Consider the following 14,944-nt stretch of genomic DNA (forward strand, 5'->3'; position numbering starts at 1 on the left):
GAGTAGTTCCTATAGGGGTTTTGAAAGCGGTTCTATAGGCCCATAATGCTTCTTGAAGCTTCTGAGACCAGTCTCTCCTAGAAATAGAAACAGTTTTCTCTAGGATTTGTTTTATCTCCCTATTAGATACTTCTACTTGGCCACTAGTCTGTGGATGGTATGGTGTTGCTACTCTATGCCTCACTCCATATTTTCTTAAAAGTTTGTCAAATATTCTCGATATAAAGTGTGATCCTCCATCGCTTATGACTAAACGTGATGTTCCAAATCTAGGGAATATATAGTTTTTAAATAGTTTGATTACTACCTTAGTGTCGTTTGTGGGTGCAACTATAGCTTCAATCCACTTAGACACATAGTCTACAGCTACTAAGATATACCTATTTCCTAAGGATGGTGGGAAAGGTCCCATGAAATCTATACCCCATACGTCAAAGAGTTCTACTTCCTGAATGTTTCTTAGAGGCATTTCGTCACGCCTTGAAATGTTTCCAGTGCGTTGGCATCTATCACACTTGACAATGCAAGCATAGACATCTCGCCACATGGTAGGCCATAATAGGCCAGCTTGAAGAATCTTGGCGTATGTCTTAGAGGTGCTCGCATGTCCATCATAGGGTGCAGAATGACAATGCTCGATAATATGGTTTACCTCTTCTTCTGAAACGCAACGGCGAAAAATGCCATCTTTACCCCTTTTGAAAAGGAGCGGTTCGTCCCAATAGAAGTTTCTTACATCGTGGAAGAATTTCTTCTTGCGGTGGTAGTCAAGATCAGGGGGGTACTATATCAGTAGCTAGGTAATTAACGAAATCTGCATACCAGGGTACGTTACTTATTGCTAAGGAATTTTGGGAATGCTCATAAGGATCTAGGTTATTATCTTCAATGGTTTCTATTCTAGCGATCAGTCTATCATAGGCAAAATCATCATTTATGGGTACTAGTTCAGGTTTTAGATGTTCTAGCCTAGAAAGGTGATCGGCTACTACATTTTCAGTGCCTTTTTTTATCTCTTATATCTAAATCAAACTCTTGTAGTAATAGAATCCATCGGAGTAACCTGGGCTTGGCATCTTTTTTACTTAATAGGTAACGAATGGCAGCATGGTCGGTGTAAACTATAATTTTTGCTCCTACTAGATAAGATCTAAATTTGTCTATAGCGAAAACTACAACGAGTAATTCTTTTTCAGTTGTTGCGTAGTTAAGTTGGGCAGCATCTAGGGTTCTACTGGCATAATAAATGGCATGTAATTTTTTATCTTTCCTTTGTCCTAGAACGGCTCCAACTGCGTAATCACTAGCATCACACATTATCTCAAACGGTTCTGACTAATCAGGTGGTTTCATAATGGGTGCTGAGATCAATGCTTGCTTTAAAAGATTAAATGCGTCATTACATTTTTCATCAAAAATGAATTCAGCATCTTTCATTAAAAGTCCAGTTAAAGGTTTAGTTATTTTGGAGAAGTCCTTAATGAAACGCCGGTAGAATCCAGCGTGTCCAAGAAAGCTTCAGACTTCTCTGATGGTTTTTGGTGGTTTTAGGTTTTCTATAACTTCTATTTTAGCTCTATCTACCTCTATACCTTTTTCGAAAACTATATGTCCTAAAACTATTCCTTCGGTTACCATGAAATGACATTTTTCCCAGTTTAGCACGAGGTTCACCTCCACGCATCTCTCCAGGATTTTCTCAAGGTTAGCAAGACAATTGTGGAAATCAAATCCGCAAACCGAGAAATCATCCATAAGCACTTCCATGATACCATCTAGGTAATCTACAAATATTGACATCATGCAGCGTTGGAAAGTAGCTGGGGCATTACAGAGGCCGAACGACATTCGTCTGTAGGCAAAAGTTCCATAAGGGCATGTAAAGGTAGTTTTTTCTTGATCTTCGGGGTGGATAGGTATTTGGAAGAATCCAGAGTATCCATCTAGATAGCAGAAATAAGAGTGTCTGGCTAGACGCTCCAACATCTGGTCTATAAATGGTAAAGGGAAATGATCCTTCCTAGTTGCTTTATTTAATTTTCTATAATCTATACACATCCGCCATCCTCCTTCTAAACGTTTTGCTACATGTTCGCCTTTATCGTTTTGCACGACTGTGATGCCTCCCTTTTTAGGTACTACATACACAAGGCTCACCCAATTACTATCCGAGATCTGGTAGATTATACCTGCCTCAAGTAACGTAAGAACTTCCTTTTTTACAACATCACTCATTATAGGGTTTATTCTTCTCTGATGTTCCCTAGAGGGTTTTGAATCTTCTTCGAGCGAAATCCGATGCATGCATACGGATGGGCTTATACCTTTCAGGTCAGAGATATTATATCCTAAGGCTGAGGGATATCTTCGTAAAATGTCTAAAAGTTGGTTCGTTTCCTCTTGGCTCAAGGTAGCACTAACTATAACTTGACGATTCATCTTTTCATCGAGGAACTCATATCTCAGGTTCTTAGGTAGTTCCTTAAGTTCTAAGGTTGGTTTCTTAGAGCATGGCATAGGATCTGGGGTAAGGGATAAACATTCGTAAAGGTTATCATCGATGTAGGGTTTCTTAAAGTCATCATCTTCCCCTATGAGAGTTGATGGTAACTTAATTGTTTTTATAATTTCTTTTTGTTCTAATTCTCTAACGCATTCATCAATGATATCTAAGGCATAACACGAGTCTCCCATCACAGGTGCCATAAGAAATTTCGAAAGTATAAATTCTATTTTCTCGTCACCTACCTCAAATGTCAACTTTCCTTTCTTGACATCTATTATGGCTCCTGCAGTCGATAAGAATGGTCTACCTAGAAGGATTGGTATATCATTGTCCTCTTTGATGTCCATGCCAACAAAATCAGTAGGGATAAATAACTGACCTATCCTAACAGGAACATCTTCTAAAATGCCTATCGGATACTTAACAGATCTATCAGCTAACTGAAGTGACATCTTAGTGGGTTGTAATTCTCCTAAGTTTAACCTCTCACAAACTGCTAAAGGCATTAGGCTCACACTAGCTCCTAAGTCTAAAAAAGATTTTTCGATGACATGATTACCCAAAAGGCAAGGAATGGAGAAATTTCCAGGATTTTTATCTTTCTTTGCTAATTTGTCCTCGGAAATAGCACTACATTCCAAAGGCTTCGGATCGTCAAGTCTACGTTTGTTGGTAAGGATGTCTTTGAGAAACTATGCATAAGAAGGTATTTGGGTGATGACTTCTGTGAAAGGGATTTCTACATGAAGTTTTTCTATAACTTTAATAAATTTTTGATACTGTTTATTGATCTGGGTTTGTTTGAGTCTTTGCGGATATGGTATAGGTGGTTTATATGGCGGGGGTGGTATGTAAGTTTTATCTTTAGGTTCTTCTCCTTTATCTCGACCTTCCCGATTTTCAAATTCTTCTGGTTCCTTTACTTCGTCCGGGGGCTTGGTACATTCCTTAGAAGTTTCGGGTTCACTCAATCTAGGGTTTGGTGGCTCATCATAAGCGTTCCCACTTCGTAGGGTAATGGCATTGGCTTGTCCTCTCGGATTTTGTTGAGGTTGTCCAAGGAATTGTCCTCCAGGTGTAGTCTGAGGGGCTTGGTTTAAAGCTACCTGAGAGATCTGGGTTTCAAGCATCTTGGTATGAGTGACTATTTGGTCAACCTTGGTTCCTAACTAAGTAATCAATTCGTTAACATGAATGTTTTGGTTCATGAACTGCTTGTTTTGTTGGGTTTGAGCGGTGATAAAATTTTCCATAATTTTCTCAAGGCTCGGTTTTGGTGGTACAGGTTGCATAGGTTGGTTTGATCTAGGGGCTTGATAACTAGGTCTCGGGGTGCATTATTTTGAATAGGGTTATTGTTTTTATAGGAGAAGTTCAGGTGATTCCTCCATCCAGGGTTATAGGTATTCGAATATAGGTTCCCTTGGGTGTAGTTCACTTGCTCAGAGTGGGTTTCGTTTAATAGACTGCATTCTGCAGATTGGTGTCCTTTGGTTCCATATATCTCACAATCCGACAAAACTGCGGCTACAGTATTCGGGTTTGTGCACATATGCTCGACTTTGAGGGCTAATGCGTCCATTTTAGCTTGCATCATGTCTATAGAGCTTAGTTCATGCGCTCCTCCTTGGGCTTCCTTTTTCTCAACTGTCGCTCGTTCGACTCCCCATGATTGATGGTTTTGAGCCATGTCTTCGATGAGGGCACTAGCTTCAGGATAAGGTTTGTTCATCAGAGCACCGCCTGCGGTAGCGTTGATGGTCATCTTTGTGTTTTAATGAAGTCCATTATAGAAGGTTTGAATGATTAACCAATTTTCTAAGCCATGATGTGGGCATGCTCGTAGCAACTCTTTATATCTCTCCCAAGCTTCGAACAGCGATTCTCCTTGGTTTTGGGTAAATCTAGTTATATGGTTTCTAAGAACGGCGGTCTTACTCGGGGGAAAATATCTAGCAAGAAAAACTCTTCTAAGGTTATCCCAAGTCGTAATGGAATTGGGTGGAAGGGAATCTAACCATGATAGGGCTTTATCTCTGAGGGAAAAAGGAAATAATCTTAAACGTATTGCCTCAGGAGAAGCTCCATTGGTTTTAAAAGTGTCTGCTAATTGAAGAAATATTTTTAAATGTTGGTTTGGGTTCTCAGTAGCGAGACCCGCAAATTGTCTCTGTTGCACTAGTTGCAACAGGGATGGTTTAAGTTCAAAATCATTAGCTGGGATGGTTGGGTTTGCTATACTAGAACTAGGTTCTTCATTAGATGGTTGAGCGAAATCCTTAAGAGGTCTTTGGTTTTGATCTTCGGCCATAGCTCTCTTAATTCTATGAAAGAATAAACGTGCATGAGCGTAACGTTCAGGTTCCGCCAGAGAGTATACTAAGCTTAAACTTCCGGTGCTGCGAGTTCTTCGTATTGACCGGCGGGAAATAGCCTAAGTCTAAACGATATAACAACAGGAAAATGAAATTTTACGAAATTGGTCCCCGGCAACGGCGCCAAAAACTTGATGCGTGCTTTTCGCAAGTATACGAACGCGTCAGAGTAATATAAAAGATTTTCGAATCCACAGAGACCAAGTGTCAATCTATCGTTATCTATTGTTATGGTGTTTATCAAAGGCAATCGAAATAGGTGTTTTTGGAGTGTGCAATGAAAAGTAAAGTTTTGAAATAAATTTAATTAATAAAGACAGGGTCAAATGTAATTCACGTAATCAATTAATAATCCAAGTACTTGCTAGTAGAGCTACTTATGGGCAGTGTTTCCTACTTTGAAAAGAACTAATTTAACAGGAACTGTCGCTTTCGCGTATTCAGAACCGAGTTGTACTCCCTAATCAAACCCTCTTATTGTCACTTATAAAAAGGCGCGCATTGCGTTAGAGTAGTAAACCTATTTTTAAGAAATATAGTATCTTGACTAAGTTGAAAAGTATTATAACCTGGATTTCTTAACCAAAAGAGGTTCTCACGAACCAAACTCTAAACTTATAAACGCGTCCGAAAATAGTTTTAAAATCTCTTTTCTTCTTTATGTTAAAATCTCCTAATGAACTAAACAAAGAGCTTTCGCTGTTTTTGAAATAGTTAAAAACAATTAAGTTTAAAAAGACGTTGGACGGTTTTCGATCTTACCCAACGGAATTGAAGTGCGGGAAAACTTAAGTTGAAAGTTAAAATAGCCCTTAAGTATTTCTACGAACAATTGTACGGATTACTGGTTCAATTACGATCCTTACATTCTAACCTTATAAATTTAGTTAGACATGGTAAAGTAAAAGTGCATAAATGTAAATAAAAGTAGTGCGAGTGCGGAAAGTAAATAAAAGTAGTGCGAGTGCGGAAAGTAAATAATTTAATGTGAGTGCGAGGAAATAAATAATTTAAAGCGAGTGCGAGGAAATAAATAAAAGTAAAGGGAGTGTGAGGAAATAAATAAAAGTAAAGCGAGTGCGAGGAAATAAATAAAAGTAAAGCGAGTGCGAGGAAATAAATAAATTTAAAGCGAGTGCGAGGAAATAAATAAAAGTAAAGCGAGTGCGGAAAATAAATAAGATAAAGACAAGTAATAAAAACCTGCTCCAATCGGAGGGTTGAATAAATTGCAAAGCGGAAATGAAAATGGCGGCATGATTAACTTCCTTCCAAAGTGCTCCAAACTCGATTGCAGACTCTATCACAAACTCAATTACACAATTGTGGTAACACTCCAATGCGAAACGATTACCACTTTATAAAACTGAATATATGCCTAAGTGAAACAAAGTTGCTCTGAGTTTGCCTCTGCTTTAAGTTTGGATGATTGTAAAAGTGATTTCGAGTTTCTATTTATAAGCAAGTAAAAAGATGAAAATGACAAGGATGCCCTTCAACTTGAAAATGGGAGGGAAAAACTTTCCTCTTGCGGCGCCCGCCACAAGGCCATGGCGCCCTCCACAAGGCTATGGCGCCTGCCACAAGCACAAAATAAGGCGCCTTAGTGGAAGTAGTGGGGAACGTGGGAGTTGAGGAAAGTTGAGCTTGGACACGTCATGGCAGGGTCTATGGCGCCAGCCATGGGGTAGGCCACAAGTACAAAATGCTGAATTTTAGGATTTTTATCTCTTTTTCACTCCTTTTCTCGATCGGGGCTCTGATTAAAGTAAAAACCTGAAAACAAAGGAAAACATAGCAATAACACAACAAAATGATAATAAAACAACTAGAATGCATGTGAAATCGGAGTTGAAAATACGGTAAATTTTAGTGTTATCAATAGGTTAGCATGCATTGGTACAGGTTAGGTTGCACTTGTCTTGTCTAGGGGAAGGCTTGATGGATGTGTTGCATGCAAAAATGTGACACGTCTAACGCATGCATCACAATTGAATCCGTGTATCTAGGCATGCGTGAGAATCTTGCAGGCTAGGTGGATATGACTTTGATGGATAGACATGCGTGAGAATCTTGCAGGCTAGGTGGATAGGTTAGCATGCATTGGTACAGGTTAGGTTGCACTTGTCTTGTCTAGGGGAAGGCTTGGTGGATGTGTTGCATGCAAAAATGTGACACGTCTAACGCATGCATCACAATTGAATACGTGTATCTAGGCATGCGTGAGAATCTTGCAGGCTAGATGGATATGACTTTGATGGATAGGCATGCGTGAGAATCTTGCAGGCTAAGTGGATAGGTTAGCATGCATTGATACATGTTAGGTTGAACTTGTCTTGTCTAGGGGAAGACTTGGTGGATGTGTTGCATACAAAAATGTGACACATCTAACGCATGCATCACAATTGAATCCCTATATGTAGGCATGCGTGAGTACAAGTATTCACACAAATTTTCACACAGGTATTCACAAAATCTTCACAATATCTTCACATATTTCACACATATCTTCACATATAATGGCATCTTCATCACAATACAAAATCAAAGCTCACGTGAATTGTGAGACTTATGAATGTGATATGTCTGGCTTCCTATTTAGAAACACCGATTACACTCGTTTTTGTCTAAATAGAGGAGCTGACTTCTCTTATCTGAAAAAAAAGATTGAGTCCAAACTTAGACAACCTGTGTCCCAATTTTTTTATCAACAACCTTTTTTTCTGAAAATAACTCAGTCAGGTTTTATAAGTCATTGATTCAAAATGACATGGAGGCACAAAACATGTTTCGTAACCATGAGTATTCTGGTTACGATTATATAGTGTTGTACATTGTCTTGGAACAATTTCAACCAACTCAGAATATTCAGTCACAGGTTATTGATCCTGTGGTTGATGACGAACAAGATGTTGAACACCCCGTTGAAGACAATGTGGTTGATGATGCAGAAGACGTGGTTGATGACTTGGTGAACCGTGATTCCGAAGACGAAGACCAAGTACAAATACCTATAGCGCAACACTACTCACCGCCTGCGCACTTCACAACCCTTAACTTGGGCGAGGATGAGCCCTCGTCAGATATGTTCTACAACCCATATATGAGGTCTGATGAGGAGTTAAAGAAGGGTGACCAATTTCGGACCAAGGAAGAGTGTCTGTTAGCAATAAAAAACTGGCACTTGAAAAACTGTGTTGACTACGATGTTAACAAATCAAACCCAAAAAGATACGTTATTTTATGCAAAAATCCGGAGTGTGGGTATAGGTTGATGGCATCGTACAAGAAGAAACATAATGCGTGGGTGATATGGTCCATTTCTCAAGCTCACACTTGCGTCAACACAAACATGGCACAGGATCATCGCAAACTTAGCCATGATATGATCTGCCATTCCATAATACCTCTTGTTGAAGCTGACCCGTCACTCAAGGTCAAAACTATTATCCCCCATTGTGTTGCTGTTTTCAAATATACACAGTCGTACAGAAAGGCTTGGTTAGCAAAAACCAAGGCAATTGAACTGGTATACGGTAATTGGGAGGAATCATACAAACAACTTCCGCGCCACCTGGCTGCACTACATTTGTATTCATCTGGGACGGTTTCTATAATGGAGACCTTGCCGGCACAATCCCCTGAAGGAACTCGTCTAAAAGGTAATGGAATATTCCATAGACTTTTCTGGGCATTCCGTCCCTGCATCATCGGTTTCACACTCTGCAAGCCGCTTATTCAAGTCGATGGAACTTGGCTGTATGGGAAATACAAAGGATCGTTATTGATGGCGGTCGCACAAGATGGAAATTCTAATATTTTCCCAATAGCCTTTGCATTGGTAGAAGGAGAAACGGCTGCTGCTTGGAGTTTCTTTCTTAAGAATCTACGAACGCACGTGACTCCACAAGCTGACTTCTGTGTGATTTCTGACAGGCACGCTTCTATAGACAGTGCATACAATAATCCAGCAAATGGTTGGCATGACCCCCCGTCTATGCATGTTTACTGCATCAGGCATATTGCTCAAAATTTTGTGCGGGAGTTCAAAGATAAATTCATTAAGCAAAATTTGATAAACGTGGGGTATGCATTGAACCAACCTGGATTTCAATACTACCGCCGGGAAATAGTGTTGGCAAATTCTGATGCAGGGAGGTGGATCGATAATATTGACAGAGCAAAGTGGACTAGGTCATACGACGATGGGGTGAGGTGGGGCCACATGACAACAAATCTTGTGGAATCAATGAACGACGTCTTTAAGGGCATACGTAACCTCTCGGTAACCGCTTTGGTGAGTGCAACCTATTTTCGGATGGCAACGTTGTTCGTAACAAGAGGCAAGCGCTGACATGCAGTGTTACAAACGAGTCAAGTGTATAGTGATGCCTGCATGAAGTTTATGACGCAGGAATCTGCCAAAGCCAGCAACCATCAGGTTACGGAATTCGACCGCCATGGCCACACTTTTAGTGTCAAGGAAACAATTGACCACAACCAGGGGCTGCCCAGCCAAGAGTATAGGGTCCTAATACCAGACTGTTGGTGCGATTATGGTCAATTTCAGGCCTATCGTATGCCTTGTTCCCATGTCATTGCAGGGTGTTCACACACCCACTTCGATGCATTTTCGCTAGTGTCTCCCATCTACAAAGTTGCAACATTGCTAAATGTATACGACAATCCCTTTCCGGTGGTAGCATTGGAGGCATATTGGCCAGAGTATGACGGGGAAATTGTTTGGCACAACGATTCGATGCGGCAGAATAAAGTGGTCGCCTAAAGAGCAGGCGCATTAGAACTGAAATGGACGTCGCAGAGAGAATGCAGAGGAAGTATATGTAATACCTCAAAATTTGCCCTCCTCTTCTTGGGACTAGTTTAGCATATTGCATTTCATGTTTTGGGACATTAGGCATTAGCATATTGCATATCATGTGACAATAAGAAAGTCATCCTCCTAAGTCTTTCTCAGAAGATAGAGAGGTTAAGAGATTCAAGCCTAAGGGTCTCATGGATTGATGATCAATCATCTGAGGGTTGCTCTTCAATTAGGGTTTTATTGGTTCCTCAAGGAGGTTGAGTATGATCTTGTTTACAAGGATATGTCATCATCATCATGGTTATGTCCTTATCAAGGGGTTCATTGTTCATGCTCAGATTCCTCTGGATTAGGGTTTTGACCTCTGGTCAACCCTAATCAGTGCCATTCTACCAGTCAGGGTTTTTTAAGGAGATGAGGTTATTTGCTTGGATGAGGATCATATGATTATTATGTGAAGCTTACAAGAGCTAGGGTTTCATTTTGGAGCCAATTCCTTAAGTGGTTGAGACTCAAGCTGATCAGAGCACTTCTAAGTCATATGTCAACCAGAAAGTCAACAGAAAGTCAACTGAGGGCTAGGAGGTGGAGAAATGAGTTTCAACATCTCATTCATGTTCAAATGGGGTTCATTGGTTATTACAAATGCATATCTTGAAGAATTTGAGGTCAGATCAAAAGTTTCCAAAAATGGAAAGTGACCTGTAATTGAAGGTTTCCAAAAATGGAAAGTTTTTGGTCCAAATTCAACTTGATCTTACATCATCAAAGAGGCTTCAAATGAATTTTTGTCCAACATGAAAGTTGAATATCTCTCTCTCCCATTTCCAAAAAGTCCAAGATCATGAATTTATGATAAATGGTTGAAGAGATATGGTTCAATCATTGCCAAGTGTGCTTGAAACTTCAAAAGGCCATATCTTTTGACTCATAACTCCAAATTGAGTGTTCCTTTTTGCCAAATTCTTCTCATGGCATGAACTTTCCAAAGCATTCATCATATTACATGAAAATTCATCTTATGACCATATGCATATTCATGCTTATTTTGGAGGGAAAATGCTAAATTTGAAATTGGTGCATCATGGGAACAAATCACCATTGCCATTGTGTTAATTGGAAGATTTTAAGTGAATTTGGCCATGCACATGGTACTGTTCACGTTTGGAATTGCCATGCACCACACAAATTGTCATTTTTGGTCACACACCCTATCTTTGTTAATCTCAACTAAACCTTGCCTAATTACAATTTGGATGTGATTAGTGGAGCATATATATACATAATCCTAACAGAATTTGTGATTATTCATCATTCTAGATCTAGATCTCATTTTCCCTCCATTTTTTCCTCTCAACCAAAATTCAAATTTCTTCCACATAACCTTGCTATTTTCTTGCATATTCTTGTTCTGTGATATGGATTTGGTGTAGATCAAGCTTTGTTTTGAAGGATTCGTGTAAAAATCAAGCATATCGAGTTCATGAAGGTGAAGATGGAAATAGTTATTTGAGCAAGATCTAAGTTGTGCCAAGCCTCAATTTCAACTTCAAGCCTCATAACAGTGATACAGGAAGAGATTTGGATGCTTGCCAAGCCTTGAATCTGCTACTGCCATTGTTGGAGCTTCAAGAGGTCAAAAATTCGAACCTCTTAATTCATGATTTTATGTGCATATTATTGTAGATCTTTCCATGCTGAAAATTCTGATCTAAATTTCATAAAAAACGGATGATTATTGAGTGAGATATATGTGTTTAAAGTTTGGTGTTCAAAGATGTTCTTGATCGATTCTTGAAATTCATGATGATTTGGACCAAAATATTATTAGATTTGTAATCTACGTGCCAAGACGAGTTGAATGATGTATTCGTTTCAAAATTCTGGAAAAAAAATTCGAATTTTCTGTTCACCACCGTCTTCATGAAGAAGACGGTGGTTTCCACTGTTGTCACCGCCGTCGTGAACAGTGCCAGCGCGCCTGGTTTTGTACTAGGGCACATCGTCAAAACGACGCCGTTTTGGCCCAGGCGCTTCCCTCGCTTCGATTCTGGCTGAGAGCAAATTTCAAATTAATGCTCATTTATCTTTTCCCTCCATTTCACCATATCTCACATTTTAATTCAATTTTTTTCCAAACTTCCAAAAATCATAACTAATTGAAAATAGCTCCAAATTGAATGAATTTTTTTTCCAAATGTTCATTGAAATGTCTAGAATTTTATGGTTTTGATTTCATGATTTTATCATTTCTGGAATTTGAATTGTGGTTGATTATGTGAACATGTGTGCATTTGTGACATTGCCTCATTCTTTCTATCATGAAATGCTCAATATTGATCCAAATGCCATGAAATTTTGCATGATGATTCTTAACATGTTGATAGATTTGTGTGATTTTATTTGGCATTTTTTGCTATTGTCTTCACTATTTGGGACACATGTACCTTAGGTGTGACAATGTGTGTCACACAATTTGATGTTCCACTTGTGCATTTTCATATCCATATCAAATGAGCTCCTCTGTTTATGATTTTTGGCATGATGATTGTATTAGACATGTTGTATGCACATGAAAATTTCCAGAACTATTTGATTCATTTCTGTTTTGATATGGAATTTTGATTCTTGATGATCATTTGAATGCTTTGAAATTGTCTTTGTCTTCTCTTGCTCACTACATGACTTTGCTTAATGATTTTGATGTGGTCCTTTTTAGGACATGTTCTTGAGTGAATGTAGTTGCTTCATGTTGAATATCAAGTTCTGTTTTGACTTTTTGACCCACCTTTGACCCTAGCCTTTGAGCTAGTGGTTTGTTCTCATCCTTTGGACTTTGTGTGTTTCAGGTTTCAAGCAATTAGCCACATTGGTTGATATGATCTCATCACTTGAGATACAAGTTATTTTGGTTGACTAACCTTGCTGTTTTGTAGGTCTTGTGGATGGTGAATTAATTTAGTTTGCTTGCATCTCATGCCTTGCATTGATGTTGTCTGATGATTGGTTGTCTCACTGTTGGACTTTCTGATTGTTTTGTCTGAATACTATACTGATTGTTTGGTTGTTTACACAGGTACTTTAGCCGCTTTAACTCATTATTTGAGTTGCTTTGCTTTGCTTGTGGTTGGCATACCACTTAGGTAAAACTCTTGATCTCCATGTAGTCTGGAAGACCTGCTGTTTTTGGCAGGCACCTGTCTGAAGCCCTCCTTAAGAGGCCATGTTTTTGTTTGTTTATATTTGTGCCTTGTACATGTAAAGACCTCCTAAGTGAAGAGGCATCGGCAGATAGAAGGGATGTGCAATCCATCCCCTGCTATTCAGTTGTGTCTTTCATCTTGCTCACACCATGTGTTGATGCACTTTGAATAAAAACCCAAAATCTTGTTGTGTCAGTCATGTGGAATAGAGTCCCACATTCTGGACTCCCACACCTTCTTTGATTCAAGCTCACCCAGGCCCGGGTTAAGAGCCATGAGGCATAACCCTCATCTCCAGTTCATCTGCTCACCCTAACTCTCAATGTTAGAGGTTAAGAGCCTGACCACCCTTTCCAGTTGGCTTGTTTGTCAAGGTCGATATGACCCCTTGACTAAAGCCCAACCTTGCTTGAGCCCCTTGGTTGTGTATAGTGTGTGCTGATTGCTTTTGATGATTATCTGTTTTGCTTCTCATCTCCTTTCTGTAGGAGTCGTATGATCAACTTTCGAGGAAGTTGAATGTACGTAGAGATAGACTTGAGTTGACTCACTGCCTGTGTGAGTCAAACTCTTGTTAGAAACCCCAACCTAGAACTATTGTGGATTACATGACAACTATTAGGCTCGAGTCAGTCTCCCTTTTAGTTTGTTATTTCCTAGTCTCTGGTTAGGATAGAAGGTTCTCCCCTGTTAAGGGGAACTACGTTGCCCTGATCCTCATACCAGATGAGGTACGTAGGCAGGAGATCGTGCGAGATCTCTCCGGGCACCCTTTTTGTTTTTCAACCTTTTCTTTTTGTGTGTGTTTTGACAGTTATTAGGCTCGAGTTCCAGACTCCCTATTAGCTTGTCTGTTTGATACCCTCTTGTGAGTAGGTGTGGAATCTGATGTAAGTCCAGCGATTGGCGTTCGGTTTCCTTTGCGTGTTTGTTGTGTGTGGAGTCTGATGTAAGTCCAGCGATTGGCAGTCGGTTTCCTGTTTGTGTCTGTGTGCTTGGAGTCTGATGTAAGTCCAGCGATTGGCAGTCGGTTTCCTGTGTGTGTTTGTTTGTTTGGAGTCCGACATAAGTCCAGCGATTGGCAGTCAGTTTCCATTTGTGTGTTCGCTTTGACGTCTCAGCGTCTTTGGTGTGCGTTTTGTTTCGGCGTGCGTTAGCCGAACTACGGTAGCTCTGATTCTTATTCTAGATGAGATACGTAGGCATAGGATACGATGTCCTAGCGAGCCCGTTCCCCTCTTCTTCCATCTGTGTTTTATTCTAGTGTGCGTGCATTCTTTTTGAGCAGTTATTCAGTAACCTTATTCTATTCTTTTGAGCGTGGATCCCGTCGAGTACGACGGACGTGAGGGGTGCTAATACCTTCCCCTTGCGTAACCGACTCCTGTACCTTGTAATCTCCGGTCGTAAGACCATTTCCTTTCCAGGTTTACTTCGAGCGTTTCCTTTCCCTCCTTTGGGATAAATAACGCATGGTGGCGGCTCTGTTTGTTTGTCTTTTTCCGCTGGTTGTTTTTCGCGTAGCGACAGCTGGCGACTCTGCTGGGGACATATAGAAGTTGACCTCTTGCTGGTCCATCTTCCCTAAGCGAGTCGCTCCTAGCGCTCTCTAGGATAGTTTAGGTTGCTTTTATTGCTTTATTTATTGCATTTATGATTATTATGTTGTGTATATATTTGCATATATGTCTGCATGCATCATATTATCATTGTGCTGGACTCTGTACAGGTTGGTTCCTCTGATTTGGGGTGGGTGTTCTGAGTGGGGCTAAAACCCAGGCCCGAGTATACACCTAGGATTAGCATGGTCTCACGTCTCCTCACATGTTGGATCAGCATGTTGTTGCGACGTGACATACCACAAGCCGGACGAGGTTCTTTTGAGAGAGCTCTTCCGGGTGGAGTATTCCACTTTGGTTGGGTTACCTCATCTGAGCTATTGACTTCGATGACCGTTCTTTCCCGGATCTTTGGTTTAGACGATCTTATGAGAGCTGCAGCGGCACACCCGAAAGGGCAAACCCGTTGAGTATCT

General features: G+C 40.1%; 1 non-coding gene across 1 annotated transcript; it reads left to right on the forward strand.

Moving 5' to 3' along the window:
- Nucleotides 1-4,326: 4,326 nt before the first annotated feature.
- Nucleotides 4,327-4,433, forward strand: LOC127090147 (small nucleolar RNA R71). Its single transcript, XR_007791677.1, has one exon. It is a non-coding gene; the product is annotated as a small nucleolar RNA R71 (small nucleolar RNA).
- The last annotated feature ends 10,511 nt before the right edge of the window (nt 4,434-14,944 follow it).

This window comes from Lathyrus oleraceus, chromosome 5 (assembly GCF_024323335.1).
Source record: "Lathyrus oleraceus cultivar Zhongwan6 chromosome 5, CAAS_Psat_ZW6_1.0, whole genome shotgun sequence".
NCBI classification, from domain to species: Eukaryota; Viridiplantae; Streptophyta; class Magnoliopsida; order Fabales; family Fabaceae; genus Lathyrus; species Lathyrus oleraceus.